The 23,718-nt window shown below is 42.6% G+C and overlaps 1 protein-coding gene across 4 annotated transcripts in view; it reads right to left on the reverse strand.

Annotated features, from left to right (window-relative positions):
* Nucleotides 1–23,718, reverse strand: part of LOC128692732 (KH domain-containing, RNA-binding, signal transduction-associated protein 2) — a 607,660-nt gene that overhangs the window by 124,842 nt on the left and 459,100 nt on the right. Inside the window, exon 1 of one of the 4 annotated variants that reach the window (XM_070089991.1) lies at nt 11,493–11,511. The exons of the other annotated variants lie outside the window; for them this stretch is intronic. The gene's annotated coding sequence lies outside the window, so the exon portion shown is untranslated. Of the gene's footprint in view, nt 1–11,492; nt 11,512–23,718 lie in introns of those variants that run through there. 4 annotated transcript variants of the gene reach the window in all.

Below are 23,718 nucleotides of genomic sequence, written 5' to 3' on the forward strand. Positions count from 1 at the left end.
AAGGTCTGCTCACAAACTTATCCAATCTCCTTTCCAAGCTACCCAAGTTTTTAGACTCTATAACCCCACTCGGTACATCATCAGATGCAGCATTCTTCACCTGACCTCAGCACTCTGAACCGGACTATAAATACTCGCGTTCCTTCCACCCCAGGTAGTTCTGTTTGTGACTTGAAAAAGCCCACTGTGTGGGCGAAACGTAGTCAATAAAGGATCACATTATACTGCATATGTGTTTATATTTCCAGAAGTGTACATGTCATGAAGACTTGGCAGAAGTGTACATGTCATGAAGACGTGGCAGAAGTGTACATTTCATGAAGACGTGGCAGAAGTGTACATGTCATGAAGACGTGGCAGCAGTGTACATGTCATGAAGACGTGACAATAGTGTACATGTCATGAAGACGTGACAATTGTGTACATGTCATGAAGACGTGGCAGAAGTGTACATGTCATGAAGACGTGGCAGCAGTGTACATGTCATGAAGACGTGACAATAGTGTACATGTCATGAAGAAGTGGCAGCAGTGTACATGTCATGAAGACGTGACAAAAGTGTACATGTCATGAAGACGTGACAGCAGTGTACATGTCATGAAGACGTGACAATAGTGTACATGCCATGAAGACGTGGCAGAAGTGTACATGCCATGAAGACGTGGCAGAAGTGTACATGTCATGAAGACGTGGCAGAAGTGTACATGTCATGAAGACGTGGCAGAAGTGTACATGTCATGAAGACGTGGCAGAAGTGTACATATGACACTGAAGGGAAAACTACACTGAATGATTGTAAAATATGTGAAGGTAGTTCGTCCCTTCATAACCTTGTTAACCTGTGGGAGATGTTGTGTCATGGTCTTAATGGTCGTGGGAGGGAAGGTGGGAGGGAGGGTGGGAGGGAAGGAGGATGGGAGGGAGAAGATGGCTCCAACTTCATCCTGTTCCCTACTTATATGTCTCATAACAATAAAAATGCTTTCAAATGAGCTGATGTAGGTAACAGCTCTTAGCTTGTCAATAAAGTTAGGAATCCTTAATCTGTAAATAGCTTGTCAATAAAGCTAGGGATCCTTAACCTTGTCAAACCCTGTGAAAAAAAAAAAGAGGAAGCGACCAAGGATGAGAGGTAAGATAGGAAGTGATGGAAGATGAGAGAGAGATGTAGACGGGAATCTTCTTTCCCTAAAACACTGGTGACAGTTAATTATTATTATAATCAAAAAGAAGCGCAAAGCCACAAGGGCTATACAGCGGTGACAGTTAAGAATCTTTAATGTTACTCCCATAACACAAGAGATACCTGTGACCGGTGTCGAGAGTCTTTCTCCTGCAGCCCAGCCAAAGGTCAGGTTCCTGGTCACTGTCTGATCAATCAGGCTGTTACTACTCACCAGTCTCTCCTCTCGTTCATTTTATTACGCCACTTTCTCGATGTTCCACTTAAATTTACAAATATTCTTGTGTTCACTTTTAGCTAGTTTCGATTAGGTTAAATTAAGTTGGGTTCGTTATTTTACGTTACACTCTCCTATAAAGACTTAAATTTGATCGCTAATAAGTAAATTAACACAAACGGCGGGAACACATCTGGCAGCGCCAGAAAACGTTCACATTTCCACGATTATAACTGGTAGGGAAGTGACCCACCAACTTCTGTCTTAATGATAACTTGTCGGAAGTTTTGAGACCTCATCCGCGTACTACATCAGCTACGTAATTACAGCTATATAATGATAGTGCAATTATGAAAGGCCTCTGTAATATCCCAGATATATAATTATATCCACTATGATATGATAAAGCGTGGCTGTGACCTCTTAGAGAGCTTTCTTTAACACTGCCGCTCACAGGATGAGTAGAGCGTGTTCAAGGTTCTAGCAGCTCAGGCTCCAGAAATTAATTAAAAATACCTCCTGGCATAACTATAAGTACTAGGAATCCCTGGCTCCATTCCACACCTTAGTGATTACATTCAGGATCGGATTCTCATTGTAGTTCTTTAAAGAAAGGAATCTGAGAGGCATTCACTGGATAACAGAGTGCACCAGGAAAGTATCCAAGTTTTGCTTGTTACTTCACTGGTTACTGGCCAGTGTTTTAGCTGCCATATTACACATCAGCTCCACTGACAACCACGTATGCATACTCTGCTTACATAAGAGATTTCTCTTGTCCTTCTGTACCTCTGTGATGGACAGTTCTTGTTGTGTTATAATGTACAAGATGATAATACAAATCTAACATTTTACAGACTTTTCTAAGATGATGGAAATGAATTTCTGCCGTGAGGTAGAATGGGAGTGGACAAAATACTGTATATAAACTGCACACCCTTGTTCAAGACTATTTGATTCCCTAAACTATTGACTAACATTAAAATTTCAGCTTATATGCACACTTAGACAAACACTCCTATCGAAACTTTTGTTAATTAGTTTAAATCCAGTCGACTACATGAATGTCATTTAGACTACATATGACCCGTACACCACCAGTGCTTGTACTTGTTACTGACGTAGGCTTGTTTCATAGCGTGAAACAAAATACTGGTTTGCATCAAGGCTTTGTAGGGCTTCACATCCTTCTTAGTGTAGAGAAAAACATTGTTTATTAAGTAATGATATGAATCATGATGTGTGAGGTCGGGACCAGGCATGTTGACAACTCGTGCACATCGTTTTCTAACCTAATCGAGGATGTCTTCTACAATTCTATTGCTAAATCAGTTATTGACATGGCCTATTTCCACTAGTGGGCCCCGCTCACCTGTGACGCCGTCTCCATCTGCTGCACCTTACTTCTGCCACCACTATAGACTCTTCCATCCTCATGCATCTACTCTACTTTTATGAAGGCACAAATTGCTTTAGAAAAATTTCTAGACTGTCTCAATGAAGTCCTTTCATACTAGATTTCCAATCAAAGAATTCCAGTCAGTTTGGCTAAAATTAAAGTCTTCTTGTATAACTACATTTTCATATCTTGAGACCTTCACATTCTTATTGTACTCTTAAAATCTGATTTTCATTTCCCTCACAAATATGCACCATATAGATTCGGTTTCAGTTCCCTCAGGCTTTATATATATTTGAGTCAACATTAATTTTTTTTCTACATAAAGGGCTACTCCATTTCGTTTTTTGTTTCCATCAGTGTTGAATGTGGGAGGTAGATCCTCAGTGTTTACATCAATGTTTCGGTAATTTTAATAATATATCTGTTTCTTGTACATACAATTAATCTTCATCAATTTTATTCCAAGGTCTGTGACTCTTAGTATAATAAATTTTGGAAAAGTTATTTTCTTGCATCATCCATCTGTTTTTTTTTCTTTACTTTCTCTTTACTCTTTAATTTTTACCCACCTGAGAAGCTAATCTACATGTTTGTTTTCCTTCATAATCAGTAACTCAACCTCTTTTCTTCCCACACTGTTCCACAACTTCAACACTGGTTTCTGTTTCACAAAACGTCATGACATTTTCACCAAACCCGTCCACATTTTCCAAATTATTATAATAATTTTCCTGAGCACTGTCACAAAGTAATTAAAACACCCCGACGGACCACTGTTAACCCTCTCTTCTGACACACCTAAGACTTCTGTCTCCCAGCCATGAAAGACGGGGTAACAGTATACCTTTGATAGGACTGGGCTTTAACATGAACTAGTGGGATAATAGTTCTTAGCCTGAAAAATTGATTTGTGGTAAAAAAAAAAAAACGAATTCCATCCCTTGCAAACATAACTTGTTATCACAATATGCGTCCCAGCTGATAAACTTTACCTTGGAATACTGACGGTACTTACACAGCCACTCGTCGTTACGACTCTCATCCTTGGCAAGCTACCATTTATCACAAGTGTACCTCCCTTTTCTTTAATTATATCACTTGCCTTCTTGAACCTTTTCAGTAACTCATCGCTTCGAGCGTTCTTGACATTGTTTTCCCACAGCACTCAAGCAAATAATGGGTTCATTCCCGCTTCCAGCCGCCAGGATACCACTGACCTTGTCCACAGAGTCCCCTATTCCACTGTCTCCACTTCCTACAGAGTCCTCAGTTCCACTGTCTCTACTTGCACTGTTTCTATAAATAAACGGAATTGAACTGACACAGCTACTGGTTGGGGAAATGACTTCATAATTAAGGGTACCCAATGGTCCATCAGTCACCAGGTTGTTGGTAAAATACTAATGACCTCACCTAGTCACGCTCCACCCATTACCTTCCACCTAAGACCCACCTGGGAACCACCTGGGAACCACCTGGGAACCACCTGGGAACCACCTGGGAACTACCTTGGGATCACCTCCACCTAAACTACCCAACAATGGCGATATCGGGAACTCTCACCGGATCCTCCTTTCCTTCTGGGAGTCAATGATCTTATAGCATTTCATGTTTTGCGGAGCTTATCGACCAATGGGAGCTTAGAATGCGAACCCTATCAACCAACAGAAACTCAGAGATATATTCTTTCGCTCAAAGTAAAGTCAATCTCATTTTCAAGCCAAGTCGCGAAGGAACCAATGAGCTTCCTGGGAAGCGTCTCGCGCTGCTGCAACCAATCACATTTGAGATTTAATTTCCAGAAAGCTGATCCAGGGCCAATCACATCGATCCTCTGAAATCATGTACAAACTAATAATCTCACGGCGTCAAAGTGAAATAATTTAATTATGTTGTGAGTGTTTAGATGTTATGAGTGGATAAAGGAACCAATGGCACTTCACGGACTTTTGGGAGAAACCAATCAGCTTCAAGTATGCCTCCCAGAGCCAGTGAACTTAATAGAAATCAAGACCCCTTTTGGATACTCAGCTGTGAGAATGAAAGATTCGAACCATCCCGCAGATAAACCTCCCATCCAAGAACCACCTCAGGTCTGCAGAACCACCGGAGGCCAGACCAAAACCACTTTTTTAATCATGAGCCCATTGGAGGGCTAGACCAATTACTAGGCACCGAGAACGTTCAGTAGATTTAATTATCTAGAGAAGAATTTTTTTTAACAAAATTGGATATATCTGCAGTGTGCTGCCACCTTATTCTATATGATAATTACAGAGGGAAGAAAAGCTAGGTGTGTTTTGCTGTCGTATTCCGTCATCCAAGATGGTGCCCATACAAGGTGTTGAAATGTATCAGTCTGAACTGGGAGACTTCAGTGGGGCACTGAGGATATTTGGGTGAGAGGGAGGGGAGGAGTGAGGGACGTGCGTGTAGGTGTATGAAGCAAGAACACGCACGCATGCACTCTCAGCATGGTGCATGCATGCCTAAGTGCTCTCTTCTCTAACTTATGGACGTGTAACTGTGAATGTACTGAACCCTTTGTAAATGTACATACACACACACACACACACACACACACACTCACACACACACACACACACACACACACACACACACACACACACACACACACACACACACACACACGAGGACCAGGAAGAACTACAAAGGGATCTGGACAGGCTGCAGACCTGGTCCAGCAATTGGCTCCTGTCGTTCAACCCCACCAAGTGCAAAGTCTTGAAGACTGGGGAAGGGCAAAGAAGACCGCAGACGGAGTACAGTCTAGGGGGCCAGAGACTACAAACCTCACTCAAGGAAAAAGATCTTGGGGTGAGTATAACACCAGGCACATCTCCTGAGGCACACATCAACCAAATAACTGATGCAGCATATGGGCGTCTAGCAAACCTCAGAACAGCATTCCGACATCTTAATAAGGAATCGTTCAGGACCCTGTACACTGTGTACGTTAGGCCCATATTGGAGTATGCGGCACCAGTTTGGAACCCACATCTAGCCAAGCACGTAAAGAAACTAGAGAAAGTGCTAAGGTTTGCAACAAGACTAGTCCCATAGCTAAGGGGTATGTCCTACGAGGAGAGGTTAAGGGAAATCGACCTGACGACACTGGAAAACAGGAGAGATAGGGGGGGGGACATGATAACGACATATAAAATACTGAGAGAAATTGACAGAGACAGAATGTTCCAGAGATGGGACACAGCAACAAGGGGACACAGTTGGAAGTTGAAGACTCAGATGAATCACAGGTATGTTAGGAAGTATTCTTCAGTCACAGAGTAGTCAGGAAGTGGAATAGTTTGGGAAGCGATGTAGTGGAAGCAGGATCCATTCATAGCTTTAAGAAGAGGTATGATAAAGCTCATGATGCAGGGAGAGTGACCCAGTAGCGGCCAGTGAAGAGGCGGGGCCAGGAGTTATGGTTCGACCCCTGCAACCACAACTAGGTGAGTACACACAAACACACACACACACACATCCGTAATTAAGGCATCTTACTGACCTAAGTCGCTCATATTACATAAACGCAGCCATTATGTTCCAGAGTGATATAAACTCTTGAGTTACTGCTTACAGACATACCCCCACCCAGCCCAACATTATTCTGCTTTCCTCTGGCCAACATCTGGTGAGATCTATGGAGGATATAACGTAGAACAAGGACAATTTAAGAAGGGAATAAGACAGGTTCATCAAGTGCATTTACATTAAGCATATGAGTGACCAATATTTACGATAAGGAACTCTTTGCCGTTTTTATCAATTAGTATTTCTGGGGGGATAAGGTGGATAGGGAAGTAATGCGGCAGGTGGTGTAGGTGCGTGGATTAGTTATAAGCTGGTACATGTTGTAAAGTTTTGCGAGAGTGAGGAAGAGGTTAGAATATGTAGGAGAGTAGCGGAGATTTTTCACTGAAAGTTTACCTTAGACGGGGATGCGTGATGTCTCATTGGTTGTAGAGTATTTTTTAAAGGTGTATTTTTAAAGCATGTAAATATTAAGGGTTTTGAGAGGCGGTGCTGGCTTAAAAGATAATGACTCTGATATAGAGTGGGAGTTGTCACAGTTGTTTCTTGCTGGAGAATCATTGCTTTTGGGAGACTCAGAAAAATGATAAAAGTTTGTGCAGGAGTTTTGAAGGTGGTGTAGAAGAAGGATGTTGAAAGCCAACACAGGAAGTGCAAGGTGATGAGAGTAACAAGTTTAGACAATGAAATATTGGATATCAGAACATGGAAGGAGTTCATTTCTTTAGACCCTCGAGAGAGACGATATGACGACAAATGGGTGTATGAAAGATGAGGTGACTCACAGAATAGATGAGGCAAAGAAGATTAGTTGAGTTCAACACTCCATCTGTCTTCAGTCTGTAGAAGGATTGTTGATGGATGTGTAAGAGGTGATGTAGTAGAGTAGCGTCAGATATTTCGTATAAATGTAAGACATAAGGTTTGAATGTCGCTGGTTGGAAGAGGCTGAAGGTAGTGGAGATGACGTGCTTAGAACCGAGAATGGCAGGAATATTATGTACAGAATAAGGTGGTGAAGAAATTAAAGACAAAAAACGGAATGAAATATAAAATTGACTGATGGTTTGATCATTTAGAAAGGATGGATCAGTTGATCAAAGGGATGCATAAATCTGTATGAATCTGTGTGCTGGTTAAAACCTTTCACCTGAACAAACAAAGCATTTGACTATTTCCAGATCAACCAATCGTGTTATTATGATTTCTTGAGTCATGATGGCGGTTTAGAGGTGACTTGAGCTAGAGTTTGCCACAGCTACGCTAGGGGGAGATTCATCTGTAAAAACTCGCATTTGTGGTCACAGTGGTGGCCCGTGCTAACCTCCCTATGGTGTATAAATATACCTAGTTGGATGAATCTTATTAGATCCAGCTGGCCCAGTGGCTTACGCACTGGGATGGAGTTTTACAACTCACTCGCCATGGGGTTCAACCCCCACCCGTTCCGTGGTTTTCTTGGTCATTATTCATTTACTTTTCCGAGGCTGTGGGTGCCCACATTTGCACCGTCTGTATAAGTGAAACAGTGTTTGAAATGCGAGTTGATAATTAGCTTCGTTGCTTTTTTCCTTACATTTTTTCATTGATGCCCAACTTCCTTCCTCCTTCCTCTCCTACTTTTCCACCCCCTGCCTCCTCTTTTCACTTCTTTAGCTTCCTCCATAGTTCTTTCCATTTCCTCGTGAACGCTTCTCTCCTCTCCTCCCCCTCTTCATCTTTCTTCCTAATATCCCTCTTTCCTTACCTTCCTCCTTCACTCCTGTATTCCTCTTTCCCTCTGTTAATAAGATACAAAGTGTGATTTACGACAGTTTATTGAGAAGATGTTTCAACCACCATTGATTTTATCCAGTTCCTCTTGGTGAGAATTGTTAAAGTCTTGGATGAGCGAAACGTCTCCTCAATAACAAACAATATATTATTTCTTATCAACATACTTGTCGGTACATTCTACTACTGATGGACATTCTCTCCCTCAATATTTCCATCCTCAACCCTCCCCCCCCTCCCCTCCCGTCTTCCCTCCCCCCCTCCTTCCCACTTGAATGCCAATATGTTGTCATTAACTGGTCCTCTCTAAATATTTTCTCAGTAACCAGAGCTGAGAGAGACACACACAGACAGCCCTACTAACAGTGCCACTAATGGTGCCTTTAAACATGCGGTGCCAACTGTTTTCTTCTTTAGTCCTTCCTACTCCGCCTGTTTTTTTCCCATAGAGATGTCAAATTATTATCATAACACTGACTATGATGGTAGACAAGACGAGAGAAGGAAGAAAGGTTGTGGGTAGAGAGGATGAGAGAGAGAGAGAGAGAGAAGAAATGTTGTGGGTAGATAGAAAATGAGAGAGAGGGAGATAAGAAATGTGGGTAGACAGGAAGGGAGAGAGAGAGAGAGGTAAGGAAGGTGTTCACTCAGAGAATGACTTGCAATGTTCACTTGCCTTGTCTTCACACACACATTCGACCTCACAACTCTGCTTGCAACTGACATCTCAGTCTTACCATAACAACACTAGGGACATCTTAACTCAATTATTATTAATATTAATAACAATACTTGACGTGCTGTTGGAGTGTGAGCAAAGTAACATTTATGAAGGGGTTCAGGGAAACCGGCAGGCCGGACTTGAGTCCTGGAGATGGGAAGTACAGTGCCTGCACTCTGAAGGAGGGGTGTTAATGTTGCAGTTTAAAAACTGTAGTGTAAAGCACCCTTCTGGCAAGATAGTGATGGAGTGAATGATGGTGAAAGTTTTTCTTTTTCGGGCCACCCTGCCTTGGTGGGAATCGGCCAGTGTCATAATAAAATATAATTAATAACAATAATGCCTGTTATTTGCCTGTCACTGTCTTCGAGGGGTTTCCTCCTCTACCAGCCCAGTCTTTGGCCAAGCTGATTTACTGAGTGTCTGTTCAACCAGGCTGTTGATGACAGAGGCCAGTAGGACTACATCATGTGTGCCTGCATCTGAGTGTCAGTTGACCCCGTGCCTGCATCTGAGTGTCCATTGATCTCATGCCTGTATCTGAGTGTCGGTTGGCCCCGTGCCTGCATCTGAGTGTCAGGTGATCTCCGCGCCTGCGCCCTAGATTCCAGACAAAGGTCAAAGGTCACTCGCTATTGTGATCATGATAGATTAAATTCAAGTGTTGATCCTGAGATACTGCTCTCATGTGATTATGTGAGAGGTGGGAGTGAAGGAGAAGGTGGGGGTGAGGTAGATGGTGGGAGTGAGGGAGAAGGTGGGGGTGAGGTAGATGGTGGGGGTGAGGGAGAAAGGGGGTGAGGAAGATGGTGGGGGTGAGGGAGAAGGTGGGGGTGAGGTAGATGGTGGGGGTGAGGGAGAAGGTGGGGGTGAAGTAGATGGTGGGGGTGAGGGAGAAGGTGGGGATGAGGTAGATGATGGGGGTGAGGGAGGTGGGGGAGAGGGCGGTGGGGGTGAGGGAGGTGGGTGTGAGGGAGGTGGGTGTGAGGGAGGTGGGGTGAGGAAGAAGGTGGGGGTGAGGGAGAAGGTGGGGTGAATGAGAAGATGGGGGTTTGGGAGAAGGTGGGGGTGAGGGTGAAAGTGGGGATGAGGGAGAAGGTGGGGTGAGGGAGAAGGTGGGGTGAGGGAGAAGGTGGTGGTGAGGGAGAAGGTGGTGGTGAGGGAGAAGGTGGGGTGAATGAGAAGGTGGGGGTGAGGGAGTTGGTGGGGATGAGGGAGGTGGAAGTGAAGAACAATACTGGGGATGGGGGAGTTATTAAGAGATATTAAAGGAACTGATCGTGACGATTTTACAGGAAAGAAGGATTCGGGGAGACACAATAACGACATTAAAGATACTCAGATGGAAGTTAAAGACACAGTTAAGCCACAAGGATGTTAGAAAATACTTTATTTTTTAGTTTCTGGGGGTAAATAAAATAAGCCAGAAGTGGTAGAGGTAAACTCAGTACACAGTTTCAAGAGCAGGTATGGTAAGAGGGCCCAACAGGCCAGGAACCAGTAGTATCTGCGATTACAGTTTACGAAGCAGGGTCAGGAGCTGAAACTCGATCCCCTCCCCACAAACACAACTCTGTAACTACACACATCCACACACACCAGGCCAGGAGCTGAGTAACGACCCCTGCAACCACAGTTAGGTGACTACACACACACACACACACACACACACACACACACACACACACACACACACACACACACACACACACACACTCACACACTGGACAGACTGGACACCTGGTCCAGCAACTGGCTTCTCGAATTTAATCCCGCCAAATGCAAAGTCATGAAGATAGGGGAAGGGCAAAGAAGACCGCTGACAGAGTATAGGCTAGGTGGCCAAAGACTGCAAACCTCGCTCAAGGTAACTGCTGCAGCATATGGGCGCCTGGCAAACCTGAGAACAGCGTTCCGATACCTTAATAAGGAATCGTTCAAGACACTGTACACCGTGTACGTCAGGCCCATACTGGAGTATGCAGCACCTGTTTGGAACCCGCACTTGATAAAGCACGTCAAGAAACTAGAGAAAGTACAAAGGTTTGCGACAAGGTTAGTTCCAGAGCTAAGGGGAATGTCTTATGAAGAAAGATTAAGGGAAATCGGCCTGACGACACTAGAGGACAGGGGGGTCAGGGGAGACATGATAACGACATATAAAATACTGCGCGGAATAGACAAGGTGGACAAAGACAGGATGTTCCAGGGAGGGGACACAAAATCAAGAGGTCACAATTGGAAGTTGAAGACACAGATGAGTCAGAGAGATATTAGGAAGTATTTCTTCAGTCATAGAGTTGTCAGGCAGTGGAATAGCCTAGAAAGTGATGTAGTGGAGGCAGGAACCATACATAGTTTTAAGACGAGGTATGATAAAGCTCATGGAGCGGGGAGAGAGAGGACCCAGTAGCAACCGGTAAAGAGGCGGGGCCAGGAGCTAGGACTCGACCCCTGCAACCACAAATAGGTGAGTACACACACACACACACACATAGAAGGAAGAGACCGGATCAGACGGTGACAGGAAGCAGATAAACAACGTCCGGATAAGTGAATAAATAAGACATTGAAAAGCTAGCGTCAGAAATATCACAGTTATGGTGAGGATTAATGTGAAGCTGTTGGTATTACTAACTAGACTGTCAGGAGTGCCACTGCTGCCAGGCAGGTAGGTAGCCAGGCAGGCAGGCAGGCAAGCAGGCAGGCAGGCAGGCAGGTAGACAGGCAGGCAGGCAAGCAGCCAGGCAGGCAGCCAGGCAGGCAGGCAGGTAGACAGGCAGGCAGGTAGCCAGGCAGGCAGGCAGACAGGCAGGTAGGCAGGCAGGCAGGCAGGCAGGCAGGCAGGCAGGCAGGCAGGCAGGCAGGCAGGCAGGCAGGGAGGGAAGTGAGGTCCAGGGAGAGAGAGAGAGAGATCTGAAGTCTGGGGAGGTTTAAAAAGGCAAGACATGAAAGAAATTTATATTATTATTATTATCAATAAAAAGCGCTAAACCTGTGGGACAAAACAGCTCCTGAGTATTGAAAGGTAATGTCACCCGAGAAAAGGGTAAGATACCTCTAATTCCTTAGATCAAGAGCCCTTCAGGCTTCTTCAGTATCAAAACATCCCTAAGTATAGATTATATCTGGAAATTAAACCAATATAATTTATATATATATATATATATATATATATATATATATATATATATATATATATGTCGTGCCGAATAGGCAGAACTTGCCATCTTGGCTTAAATATTTTTCATTTATATTACTGTAAAAAATAATAATTTTGTGCCAAAAGAACCTTAGAAAACTTACCTGACCTTATTATAATAAGCACAATTTAATTTAACCTAATCCAACTAAATATATTTTAGATAAGTTTACAATAACTTAATAAAAATATACAATGGAATATTTTTTTAGCTAGGTTCAGAATGATTTTTGCAAAATTATTTTATACACAAATTTTCGCTTGCCTTATTCGGCAAGAAGAGGGTTGCTATTTAAGCCAAAAATAGCAAGTTTTACCTATTCGACACGACATATATGAGTAATTAATCGGTAGTAATTAGCTTTCAAAATCTCAAGAGTTAATTATAGGCAGAATGTCAGTAATTATAGCTTTTCCCTAATTTTTATTATTTCAATACAAAGTATATGAGATATTTGCATTTGTAGAAAAAAAATGAAAACTGGTTTTTACTCCATTTTTAAACTCTTCACAGCTGTTTGAAGCTTTTTTGTCATTAACGAAATTGTTAAGTACAGTTTTTATGTAAATTAGTTTTATTGTGTGCTTCATGCCCATCCTGTGGGTCACAGAAGAATGAGTCAGAGAAGTACAATGGGTCGAAGAAGAAAATCAAACATGATATCTATGCCTACGTTCTGAGCCTTGACCTTTTGTTGTGTCACGTGACCCGACGCCGGCCATTCAGCGACCAGGAAGTCGCCATTATTGTTTTGTTTACACAGACGGGAAATTTGTCTCTTTATTACTGTGAGTGACATGTAACGCAGCCCTCTGGTGGTAAGATGCTCAGCTATCGATGCAGTAGTGCTTTCTCTCGCCCACAGATGATGGTGTTTGTTTAAGGTGGGTGAGTGGGAAAGATTTAGGGCACGGGTGGCAGGGGTAGGGGGAGACATGTTGAAGTCAGGGAAGGGGGAGAGAGAGAAGCACCACACCTCTCCACCTCAACAACAAGGTATAATAACTCATCCCAAAATCAACCCTTAATCCATATAAACACTTACCCGCCCTCATATCAACCACAAATTTTACCCAATAAAAGACTTCCCTATCTCCCAATTCCCAGCAAACACACACACACACACACACACACACACACACACACACACACACACACACACACACACACACACACACACACTCACATGATAACGACATACTGCGTGGAATAGACAAGGTGGACAGAAACAGGATGTTCCAGAGATGGAACACAGAAACAAGGGGTCACAATTGGAAGCTGAAGACTCAGATGAGTCAAAGGGATGTTAGGAAGTATTTCTTCAGTCATAGAGTAGTTAGGAAGTGGAATAGTCTGGCGAGCGATGTAGTGGAGGCAGGAACTATACATAGTTTTAAGACGAGGTATGATAAAGCTCATGGAGCAGGGGGAGAGAGGACCTAGTAGCGGTCAGTGAAGAGGCGGGGCTGAGTCTCGACCCCTGCAACCACAATTAGGTGAGTACACACAACTAGAATCATGTCTCTGCATAACCAGCTTCAAGAATGTAATAGTAAGCAGTTACTCATTTAAGATAAGAAGCAATTAAACCTAACATTTTATTGCGTAAAAGACTAATAAAGAGTTCAACGAGAGTTGCTTAGTTAAGGAAAGTATTTTGTAATAAAAGTGAACCTTAAGGCAACACTTGTATCAACATACACAAGTTATATATATATATATATATATATATATATATATATATATATATATATATATATATATATATATATATATATATATATATATACATATATATATATATATATATATATATATATATATATATATATATATATATATATATATATATATATATATTTTATATAACAATGAAACTAAGAAACAAGTGGTTTTGAATAATTTTCCAAACTGCGGGAGGCCATGGTTCGACCCCACGACACATTGTCCCACCTCAAGAGACAACACAACGTACATGTCATCCTATCCACACAGCCATCGATTCTACAAAGATCACGCTCCCAGCAGAGCTAGGCGTTTTTCGTGATCTGAGAACACTTGTGGTAGTGCTATGCTCAAGAAAAAATTTCAGCCTCGTCCCGTTTGAATACCCGCCTCAACAAGCAGTCAGACTGCTTGTGGAGTCTTAGACTGTGTGTGTGCGTACGTGTGCCTGTGCGTGTGTGTGTGTGGATGCTGTGTGTGTGTGTGTGTGTGTGTGTGTGTGTGTGTGTGTGTGTGTGTGTGTGTGTGTGTGTGTGTGTATGTATATGTGTGTGTATGTGTGTGTGTGTGTGTGTGTGTATGTGTGTGTGTGTGTCATTTCTTTTCTACAGAGAGAGAGAGAGAGAGAGAGAGAGAAAGAGAGAGAGAGAGAGAGAGAGATCACATATCTAGATATCTGTGCATCTAGAACATGTCGGGGTACATCTTAAGACGAAGCCGGTGTCAGATTGAACATCAGGACTCGAGCATAACTTGAACACAGGACAATAACAAGTGAATGACGTAAGCATTGAGTTGGTGAGGTAAGAAGGGAAGAAAAGAAGGCAGAGGAATGAAGGGAAACAGAGAAGGGGATGTGAGGCAAGGAAAAAGGGAAGGACTGAAGGAATGGAATTGGAGATTCAGGAATAATCTCTGGGACCTCTATGCTAGTATATACAAACTTCACCAGCAGTGCACGGATCCAATAATCTTCCTGATAGACAAAGTGCAATGCCTTCTACTGCATTACAGCGTAACTCAGCACATTATAATTGTAATAAAGTTGGTAGAATTACCGACAATATGTAAAGTAAAAGGACACAAGTGCAACTAATGTGACATTTTATTGTGGCAACGTTTCGCTCTCCAGGAGCTTTATCAAGCCATTACAAACAATACATGTTGAAGATTGAGACTCTTATGCAGCATATGGGAATCTTTATTCAGGAAACGTTTCGCCACACAGTGGCTTCATCAGTCCGATACAAAGTAGAAAGGCGTAAGGAGAGGAGTTTGAGGTAATCAGTCCCTCAGCCTGGAGTCGATGTGTTCAGTCCATCAATCTTGTAGAGCCGTAGACGTGGCTTATATACTGTAGCAGGAGGAGGTGAGATCATAGTGGTACCATCCACTAGTCGAAGTAGGTCTTCGTCCAAAGGTCGGACAAGTGTTGAAGAATTCTTTGTAACAAGATCCCATGATGCTCCAGGCTGAGGGACTGATTACCTCAAACTCCTCTCCTTACGCCTTTCTACTTTGTATCGGACTGATGAAGCCACTGTGTGGCGAAACGTTTCCTGAATAAAGATTCCCATATGTTGCATAAGTGTCTCAATCTTCAACTTGTCGGTTTTTCAAACCATTCATCACAACTGTCAGACACTGCAGCATCATGGGATCTTGTTACAAAGAATTCTTCAACACTTGTCCGACCTTTGCACGAAGACCTACTTCGACTAGTGGATGGTACCACTATGATCTCACCTCCTCCTGCTTCGCCTCACCTCACTACAGTATATAAGCCACGTCTACGGCCCTATGCTGTACATTCTACAAGATTGATGGACTGAACACATCGACTCCAGGCTGAGGGACTGATTACCTCAAACTCCTCCTCTCCTTACGCCTTTCTACTTTGTATCGGACTGATGAAGCCACTGTGTGGCGAAACGTTTCCTGAATAAAGATTCCCATATGTTGCATAAGTGTCTCGATCCACAAAGAGGAAGGCGTAAGGAGAGGAGGAGTATGAGGTAATCAGTCCCTCAGCTTGGAGTCGATGTGTTCAGTCCATCAGTCTTGTAGAATGTACAGCATAGGGCCGTAGACGTGGCTTATATACTGTAGTGAGGTGAGGTGAAGCAGGCGGAGGCGGGGTCATAGTGGTACCATCCACTAGTCGAAGTAGGTCTTCGTCCAAAGGTTGAACAAGTGTTGAAGAATTCTTTGTAACAAGATCCCATGATGCTGCAGTGTCTGACAGTTGTGATGAATGGTTTGAAAAACCGACAAGTTGAAGATTGAGACACTTATGCAGCATATGGGAATCTTTATTCAGGAAACGTTTCGCCACACAGTGGCTTCATCAGTCCAATACAAAGAGGAAGGCGTAAGGAGAGGAGTATGAGGTAATCAGTCCCTCAGCCTGGAGTCGATGTGTTCAGTCCATCAATCTTGTAGAATGTACAGCATAGGGCCGTAGACGTGGCTTATATACTGTAGTGAGGTGAGGTGAAGCAGGCGGAGGTGGGGTCATAGTAGTACCATCCACTAGTCGAAGTAGGTCTTCGTCCAAAGGTTGAACAAGTGTTGAAGAATTCTTTGTAACAAGATCCCATGATGCTGCAGTGTCTGGACGAAGACCTACTTCGACTAGTGGATGGTACCACTATGACCCCGCCTCCGCCTGCTTTACCTCACCTCACTACAGTATATAAGCCACGTCTACGGCCCTATGCTGTATAAGTGTCTCAATCTTCAACTTGTCGGTTTTTCAAACCATTCATCACAAACAATACATGGACACAGAGGGTATATAAAGGCTCAGAGTGAGGTGCAATACTAGTGAGGTACCATTTCGATGTTCACTAGTGGTAGTAGTAGTAGTAGTGACAAAAGTAATACAATATGGTAGAGCAATTAATTCGTACATGAGTAAAAGGATATAAAAGCTATTACTTGGGTAACATAAAAATAGGTTGGACAAATATAGACTGGAAAGAGGCAGCTTGTTTCAGTGTTCACTCTCTGTAATGTGCTTTGTGTAGTATAACAATAGAGACTATGTGATGGCAGGGTTTACTGTTTTCAGGAGGATTCTTGCTAAGACTTCGGAGATGGTGAAGCTGCCGTTGTTTTGTTTAATTGTATTCGAAACAGCGATCAGTGCTGATTCGAGGCACTTGCGTCTGCGGAAATTAGTTTCTTTGATCACTAATTGGGCGCCTCTGAATTTCATGAGATGATTGGTGGAATTTCGGTGTTGTACACAGGCGTTGTTCAAGTTATCGTTCCTACATGCGTAAATGTGTTCATTGAGGCGGGTGTCGAGGATTCTTGCTGTTTCGCCTACGTAAATCTTGTCACAGCCTCCACAGGGTATAGTGTAAACTCCTGCATTGACTGGTTCGTGGTGCTTGGATTTTGTCCTGGTTAGATCCTTTATTGAAGTGCTAGAAGCGATGGCGACTCTGGTGTTAGCTTGTGAAAGTACTTTTGAGACGTTCAGTGCAACCTGGCTGTTGGGAAGAATTATAACTTTGTTGGGAGTGGTGTTGATGCGTGGAGAATTAATGATCTGAAGAGCTCTTTTCTTGCAGTCTTTGATGAAAAAAGAAGGAAAATGTAACTCAGTGAATGTTTGGTGAATGTATATACATTCCTCGTCAAGAAACTCAGGACTACAAATTCGGTATGCTCTTAGGAAAAACCCGATGATGATGCCTCTTTTGGTCTTGGTATCTTGACTGGAATAGAAGTGTGTGAGATCATTTTTATTGGTGGGTTTCCGATAAACTTGAAATCTTAGGTTGTTGTCTACTTTGTGAATGAGGACGTCGAGGAAAGGTAGCTTGTCATTGGACTCTTCTTCTAGTGTAAACTGGATCGCCGGTTCAACTGCGTTGAGCCTTGCCTGAAGTTATTACGAGGACGTCGTCCACGTAACGTAACCAAGTGATGCTTGAAGGGATGATGTTGGCGAAGTGTTCGGACTCTAGGTGTTCCATGTATATGTTGGCTAGGACGGCACTGATGGGGGACCCCATTCCCATGCCGTAGGTTTGTTTGTAGAGCTTGTTATTGAAAGAAAAACAGTTGAAATTAACACAGAGTTCAATCAAGTCAACAAAATCTCCGGGAGGTAGAGGAAGATTAAGGTCCTGATTGACTTTACGTCGTAGAACCTCGATGGCTTTTTTGGTAGGTACTTTTGTGAAGATGGAAGTCACATCCAAACTGCTTAATTTCTTGTTACGGATGGAGAGGTTTCGGATGCGGTTGAGAAGGTCGCCTGAGTGTTTAAGATGAGCGGGGCTGATGGTCCCCAGAAGGCAGGAAAGATGTTTGGCAAGAACTCCGGCTAGTTTGTATGGAGCACTGCCTATTCCTGACGTGATTGGTCTGAGAGGAATATTGTGTTTATGGGTCTTGGGTAAACCATACATGTGTGCTGGTTTAGAGTTGCTTGATAACAAGTACAGAAATTTCTTCCCTTCTCTAGTGAGTTTGAGTATTTGTCTGGTTTTGTATAGAAAATCTTTGGTGAGCGTCTCCCACTGTTGAGTGCTGATGGGTTCGTATGTAGATTGATCATTCAAAAGGTCCATCATTTTAGTGTTGTAGTCACTGGTGTTGAGTATGACGACTCCACCTCCTTTGTCGGCGGTGGTGACGATAATGTTGGGGTCGTTGGCGAGGTTCTTAAGGGCAGTGATGTATCGTCTAGGAAGATTAGAAGAAGAAGGTTCACATAAAGCTGCAGTGAGAAGGCCCTGTATATAACCCTTCTGGAAGTTGCTGTCATTGTGTCTATGGTTCCTGGTAACTAGATTGAGTTGATAGTTAGGTTTGCGTATGTTGGTGGTAAATTTGAGTCCCAGACTCAGTGCTTGTTTCTCGTAGTCGGTTAAGGTGCGTGACGATAAGTAATAGCTTTTATATCCTTTTACTCATGTACGAATTAATTGCTCTACCATATTGTATTACTTTTGTCACTACTACTACTACTACTACTACTACTACTACTACTACTACTACTACTACTACTACTACTACTACTACTACTACTACTACTACCACTAGTGAACATCGAAATGGTACCTCACTAGTATTGCACCTCACTCTGAGCCTTTATATACCCTCTGTGTCCATGTATTGTTTGTAATGGCTTGATAAAGCTCCTGGAGAGCGAAACGTTGCCACAATAAAATGTCACATTAGTTGCACTTGTGTCCTTTTACTTTACACATTATAATTATAATAGAGGTAGTCCTTGATGATCTTCTTGCAGCATTTGACTTGCAAAAACTCTGTAGACTCCCACACTCAGTTCGATAGATTTATCGTGTAGCAATCCTGTGGACGGTAGTCGAAAGATTACGGAGAGAAGATTTTCACACTCAGGTCTGTCTCCTTTCGCACCTAGAGTTACCTGCACACCGCTTGCTCACGTTGGCTCATTTGATCACAAAACTATATTTATAATCCTGATGGTACCAACGGTGAGGCGAATATGAGGATATGTGGGAAAGACAGCAGACTAGTCCAAAATAAGGCTATCTGCTGAGAAGGACTATCTATTTTATCTAGTTCAAGAACTGTCATGTATTAAGTAAATGTTTGAGGCAAGGATAGTAAGCACAAGGCTCTATTTCCACCATCCACTCCCTTAAAGAAGAGAATGGTCTTTTACAACCAGTCTGTGGGAGAAGAGACACTGACCAGCCCTTTGCTCGAAGCCTTCTGCCACTAACGGCGATGTTAATAACCAAGTAAATATCTCCACTCACATCCTGTATCCCTAACACCAGTACATCCCACACCCGCAGTATGTACCCAAACTTTCAGATTAGCTTTGTTTTGGGTGACGTTACAGTGAGGCTGCCAATGTTCAGTACAAGGCTTATAAGAAGTACAGGAGGCTTCACACTACCAATAACGGGAACCTCCACAGATAAGATGCCGGAAGAATGGTGGAAGTCCATCCCTGGGTAATCTCTAGATGGGAGGCAGACACAAAAAGAAAATTTTCATCAGGAAGAGTGGGTTCTAAAAGGTGGTGGTCCTTGGTCAAGGACCGACAGGGATATTCACCTGATGACACAATTCCACCTCTAAATCTACATGACTGGACCCGCTACAGGCAATCAAGTAATTGCTGACTTCTTTCAGGCTATCTTGTTGCCAAGAAGCAGGTGCTCAGACCCAGAGAATCATCCTTCATGGCTAGCTGCAAGAACTGGCTTGGACAGAGAAGAATACGTGTGCAAGCACTTAACACATTTTAATAGCCAACGTTCGATGTAGGTGAGCAAAGATAGTTCAGGTCAGGTATAAGCAATGTCAGGTCAAGTATAAGCAATGTCAGGTCAGGTTTAAGCCTTGCGGAAGCAAGCTGATAATAAAAATAATTATAATAACGACAATAATGTATCCAGCCGCTGTGCAGTCCTTGCTTCTATTATTATTATTATTATTATTATTATTATTATTATTATTATTATTATTATTATAATATTAAAGGGTAGCGCTAACCCGTGTGAATTATTAAGCATCTGATATATATATATATATATATATATATATATATATATATATATATCTATATATATGTGTGTGTGTGTGTGTGTGTGTGTGTGTGTGTGTGTGTGTGTGTGTGTATGTATAAAGAATTTTGTTATTTATTTGAGGTTCAGAAAATGCCTTTTGTCCTAATGGTGTGTGTGACTTCGCGGGGTCTACACTCAGCTACTGTCCCCCGCCTCATAGACTAATTTGACCTGCATCATAGATTACTGCCCTCTGGAGCCTTATAATATCTATTCTTGAAGCTGTGTATTAAGTCTGTCTCCATCAGTGCCTCATCCAAATCATTCCACTTTTCGACCATCCTGAGACTAAAGAAATACTTCCTGACATCCCTATGGCTCATCTGTGTTTTCAGCTTCTGTGTCCCCTTGATCATGATATTAATTCAGTCAGTCACTATCGGCTCTTTCAGTTCCTCTTAGGATTTTATATATCCTTATCATGTCTACCCTTACCCTTCTCTCTGCCAAGGTCGCCAGGTTCAGTTCTTGAAACAGTTTCCAGCTTCTGCATGTGCTTGACTAGGTGTGGGCTCCATGCTGGGGTTGCGTACTCAGTCTCCTAAACATAGAATTCCGAACGATTCTATTTCGAGTTCCTAAATGCTATCCGTTCTTGGGTTTACTAATCTTACATATATCGCTGCTGTTATACATTTTATGTGCAGTTCTGGCGATGTGTGTAATGCCACATTTACTTCCTGGTCCTTCTAGCTCCCTGATATATACAGTTTCTTCCCGCCAGTGTTGTACTAAAAGTGTCGGGGCTGCACTCTTCAGAACACATGACCTCGTATGTGTGTGTGTGTGTGTGTGTGTGTGCTTCTTCTTGCATGTATGCAAGTGTAGTACAAGTCAACACTTACTAATCAGATGACTGGCACACAGGTCACTGAACCTCAGCACTTACCTGGAGAAGAGAAACATTAACTTTAATAAACACAAACATTATTAAACGTTAACATTAGTAAACATTAACATTAATAAACCTTACCATCAGTAAGCCTTAACATTACTAAATATTTTAGTTAGTAATAAAACTTAGGCATACCGCAATTTTTTTAATTATTAGTGTAAATACACTGAGAGGTACAAGGGGTTGGACAGAAAAATATGAACACCTGCTGACTGAACTGTCGAATGACTGAATAATCAATTTAAATGTGTTACAGAACCCTTTTTGCACTATCTTCCAACGATAATGTAGCAATTCATATGCTAGAGTTGTTCAGAATTGTCATGAACAACATGAAAGTGAAGTCGAGCACTTGGATCAACCACACAATCGCCGGATCTAAATATTATCGAGCATCTGTGGAGTCAATTGGAACAGCAAGTCAGGAACCGATTTCCTCCACCGTCGTCTTTGTAAGAGTTAGAGCAGGTTTTTGTTTGTGGAATGGCTCAAAATTCCCCAGGATATTGTTCAAATGCCATATGAATAAATTCCTCGACGAATTAGTGTTTTTTAGCTGCAAATAGAGGACCAACTCCATCTTGAAAATAAAAAATGCTGTACAACAAGGTGGCCATATTATTTTTTTCGTCCAAATCCTGTATGTCTCAGTGTGTGTGTGTGTGTGTGTACTCACCTATTTGTACTCATCTATTTGTGGGTCGAGTGTGTGTGTGTGTGTGTGTGTGTGTGTGTGTGTGTGTGTGTGTGTGTGTGTGTGTGTGTGTGTGTGTGTGTGTTTGTGTGTGTATACCTCTCGGTGTATATAAACAGGTTACTGACATCCTTAATGACCCGTCGTGTGGTCGATAGATTTTAAATCCCATTAACTATGGACTATAGGTACGCAACGACTAGAGTGACTTATTATAGTAATATAATGTGGAGTCACCGACTTGACTAAAGACGCAATTAGCGAGAATGTGGGCGGACTGAATAATTAGTAAGAGGTACTTAATTGGCTGTTGCCCTGGCGCCCAGCTTATAGCGAACACTGCTGCTCCTGAGTCTTAAGTCTAATAGGATCAGTGAAGTTAAGACTTTATCCTATAGAAGGAATCTGTAGTCTGCACTACTAAAGGCTTCGCTGCTCTGATCTTGCTAAAGAAATTTTTTTACGTTGATTGACGTCTCAGGACATCACTCTCATTGTTCTGATATATGTCAATCACTGGTTGTACTTTAGTTCCTAGCAAAGATACACCACCAGCTCTTGGTTGTACTCTAGCTCCTAGCTAAGACATACCAGGTGATGGAAGTTAGGTAATTCTCAGAACATGTGATCCCAAAAGACATCAACAAAAATAGAGAGAAAACACAAATTTCTAGCACATTTTAGCTGCTAGTATGATGGATAAGAATTCGAAAGAGAAAATATAAATGAGAATGGAAGAGCAACTTAAAATAAACAGTTACACAAGAGACAAATAAAAAAAAAGCTTGCGTTCAGACATGTTAAATTTTTGTCTCGTAAACTTCCTAGAGTTTTACTAGCGAGGTAAGAGAGAGAGAGGCACGGACTGACTGCGTCTTCCTCGACTTTAAGATGGTATTTGGCACAGTGCTGTGCGGATAGTCCTTATGTAAAGTGGAAGAGCTGACTGGGTTAGCAGGGAAAGTACTTACTAGATGCACACACGCGCACACACACACACACACACACACACACATACACACACACACCGCACACACCACACACACACACAGCCAGGAGCTGAGTCTCGACCCCTGCAATCACAATTAGGTGAGTACACACACACACACACACGCACGCACACACACACACACACACACACACACACACACACACACACACACACACACACAAACACACAAACACACAAACACACACACACCACACACACATACACACACACACACACACACAGCAAGGAATACACCAACAAGTGTTGGACGACATACATACAGATGAGGAGGTGAAGAAACTGCTAAGGGACATCGATACCTCAAAGGCAATGGGACCGGACATCTCCCCGTGGGTCCTTAGAGAGGGAGCAGATATGTTGTGCATGCCACTTACCACAATCTTCAACACGTCCCTGGAAACTGGGCAACTACCTGAGGTATGGAAGACGGCAAATGTAGTTCCCATTTATAAAAAAAGGAGACAGAAAAGAGGCACTAAACTATAGACCTGTGTCATTGACGTGTATAGTATGCAAAATTATGGAGAAGATTATCAGGAGGAGAGTGGTGGAGCACCTGGAACGGAACAAGAGTATAAATGCCAACCAGCACGGATTCACGGAAGGCAAATCCTGTGTCACAAACCTTCTGGAGTTTTATGATAAAATAACAGAAGTAAGACACGAGAGAGAGGGGTGGGTTGATTGCATCTTCTTGGACTGCAAGAAGGCCTTTGACACAGTTCCTCACAAGAGATTAGTGCAG

The sequence above is a fragment of the Cherax quadricarinatus genome, chromosome 30 (genome assembly GCF_038502225.1).
Source record: "Cherax quadricarinatus isolate ZL_2023a chromosome 30, ASM3850222v1, whole genome shotgun sequence".
NCBI classification, from domain to species: domain Eukaryota; kingdom Metazoa; phylum Arthropoda; class Malacostraca; order Decapoda; family Parastacidae; genus Cherax; species Cherax quadricarinatus.